This window comes from Mustela nigripes, chromosome 14, assembly GCF_022355385.1.
Source record: "Mustela nigripes isolate SB6536 chromosome 14, MUSNIG.SB6536, whole genome shotgun sequence".
In the NCBI taxonomy this organism is placed as follows: Eukaryota; Metazoa; Chordata; class Mammalia; order Carnivora; family Mustelidae; genus Mustela; species Mustela nigripes.
The window spans coordinates 76,000,043-76,003,125 of NC_081570.1; the positions used below are offsets into that span (position 1 = coordinate 76,000,043).

The 3,083-nt window shown below is 41.3% G+C and overlaps 1 pseudogene; it reads right to left on the reverse strand.

The window, feature by feature from the left end:
* Nucleotides 1–1,225: 1,225 nt before the first annotated feature.
* Nucleotides 1,226–2,648, reverse strand: LOC132002022 (palmitoyltransferase ZDHHC6-like; annotated as a pseudogene).
* Between the last annotated feature and the right edge of the window lie 435 nt (nt 2,649–3,083).

Genomic DNA, 3,083 nt, shown 5'->3' on the forward strand with positions numbered 1-3,083 from the left:
TATGTGCCTTCTCCCCATGGACTGAGAGAGAATGTGTCACCCTCCAGGCACTTCTGTGAGTTAACCAACGGGGAAGCTCCAATGAGCCTTGATGTCAGAGTTTTTATTGGGGTTTCATTATGAAGACATGACTGATCTCAAACTCACCCCTCTCCAACTCCCCGTCCCTACAACTTTCCCTCACCCCATGTGAGGCTGGGCCAAAACTGCAACACTCTAATCACATGGCTGGCCTTTCTGATTCCAACCCCCATCCTGAAGCTATCTGAAGGCCCAGGCTAATGAGTCATCTCATTAGCTTAACAAAGACACTTCTATCATTCGGGAAATTCCCAGAGTTTTAGGAGCTCTTTTACCAGGAACCGGGGACAAAGGTCAAATATATTCTTTATTATATCATAGTCTCTTATTATTATTTACAAAACATCAGGGCTTTGAGTTTAAGCTTTTTCCTTTGGGCAATGTGGAATCGCTTAAAGCAAGTGATTTACTGAGCAGCTACTATGGGCTGGTCATAATATACATGCTGAGAGCTATACTTTTGGAAGATAGATGATTGCATGGAGGGTGGTCTATATGAAGTGAAGACAAGAGACTAGGAAGGAGCCAGTAGCCCCCATGTACCCATAAAGCGATGAGAACTAACCTAGGGGGTACAAGTGCAAACAGAAAATTTTGGAGGCATTTGAGAGAGGTTTTGAAGGAAGATTTCAACTCGCAATCTTTTTTTGTTTTTGTTTCTATAGAACATCCATCAATCTTTGTTAGATTGGATAAAAATCTGCATTATTAAAAGACAGGTAATAAAATTTAAGCTTATGTTGAACCTAACATACTAAGTTCTGTAGTATTTAGAATAATACATAAGAAATGTCAGCTGGGGAAACGGGTAAAAGCATCACTATATCTGCAGGTGTTGTCCATAGTGTGCAACCACGTAAAAATAATCCCAGGGACAACGCAACAACTTATATTTTGTAACGTGTTTTTCCTTTTGGGGTAAAGAAGGGTGGCAAAGAGGAGCAGGAAATCAAAGGCATAAGCAGAATGGCTTCTCCCATTTCAAAATGGTAATAAAAATATTTAGATCATGGCACTAGGGCACCTTTGAGGAAAAAAAAACCACACCTTGACCAGAGTAGGTTCATTGCATAATTCTTTAGTAACATCTATAATTTTTGTGTAATGGAGAGGGCTTAAAGAACAATTTTACTTTAACTGTGTGTTATCTACTTTTCTTCTCACTCTCTGGGGCTTGATCTATTTCAGCATCACACAGCTACTTCTCCACACACTTTCTAGAAAAGCAAACTCTTATTTTTGAAACACCTTCTATCAAATGAATCATCAAGAATTTTACCTCTAAGCAATCAGTATCATAACCATCTCATGGCTGAAAAGAACTCCCTTTTCCATATCTTTACTTGAAGCTCTTCAGTAAAGGGGCTTGTGAAGAAGGTTTTCATTCCTTTTGATTCCTTTAGTCAAAGGATAGCAAGTACCATTTGAATCTTCTATTGCTTTATACTGAATGCTTCTTCTTCCCCCCCCCCCCCACCAGAGTCCATGGTGGGGAGCGGGGAAGGAAAAGGAATCAATCAGGCTCCACACCCTATGCGGAATCCAACTTGGTGCTCAATCTCATGACCCTGAGATCATGACCTGAGTGGAAATCACAGGTCTGATGCTTAAGTGGCTGAGCCACACAGGCTCCCCCAATTCTGACTCTTTTATCTGTTTTTTGTCTCAGTTGTTCGACTGTTAAGTTCTATTGGTGACAGCCTTCTGTAATTGGCCACTCTAGCCCATCTCCTTCAGGGACCCTGACCATGTAAATACCCATTTAAAGTTCTTCCATCTACTTCCATATCGTAAGGTAAAACCTCATCTAGTTGGTAATATTGAAATTGATCTTTAGCTTTTTTTTCAACCTAGGATTCAACAGAAGTTTCATTTGTGAAAATTGTTTTCATCTGGTTACAAAATAACATCCCAACAGCAATGGTTGTTCCTAAAGTTAATCTCTAGGCAAACAAGGTGACCGCCAATGCTGCTCACTTGAAGGGAATAATTGGAGAGGATCCTTGGAGAGGATCTCTCCAAGCTGCATTCATATCAATCTTCAGCATATTTCTCCCAAAGGAGAGCCAACTATAAAGCTGTGTAAACATAGTCATAACAAAGATGAAGGCAGCATGAATACAACCCAGGGGTTCTCAAGGAGAAACAGTGTGGAGGAAGCATGATTTTGGGAACCATAGCAGTTGTTCATCCAAGGAGACCAATGGTACATCTTTATCACACACCTGTTAGATCTTCTGCAGTGACGCAATCATAGTGCCTTATATGCTTGGCGGGCTTTACTATCCTGAGAATTTTCTGGTTTCCACCCCAAAGGGACAAACCCAGGACCCATAAACATAGCACTGGAGTAATTAAAAAGAATTTTATAATTTATGACTCATCAACATGATGAAATAAAGTCACACTTCCTCCAGTGATATGCAAAGGCCAGGACCACAATGCAGGGTCAATCATGGCCATGGCAAAATGTGTTGCTATATCCTTAACGGCTCTGATGGGACTCCAGGAATGCAGTCTTCTCCTTAGAAATTTTCAGATTTGATAACCAAGCAGAATGTAGTCATTTTGGTGGCAAAGAATGAATGTCGTCCTAAGTTTAGAAAATCATAGGTCTCCTTTTCCTGTGCACACATTTTCCATGTGCCACAAATCCATGTGTGTTCCTTCATCATCATGCCTCCAAACTATGGGATGTTAACACAGATTACGCCATTTTCACTTTTAACATGCACAGAGCTCTCTATCTTGACCAGAGGAGTCCAGGATCTTGACTTAATACCCAATCTCTGGTCCCTGGTGCCTGTCCCTCAGCCATTGCATTTCCTGTTCCACCAGGAACAAGTTTTCCCCTTCTCAGATAATTCCATCTGGGTACCTCAGACCAGTGCAAGCCAAAAGCAAATCCTTGTTGCAAGAGGGCAGAAAGTGGAAACTGCCCCAGCCAATCTCATCTTCCTGCCAGTGCGCTCCCCAATTCAAAGTTTTGTCTCCATTACAAA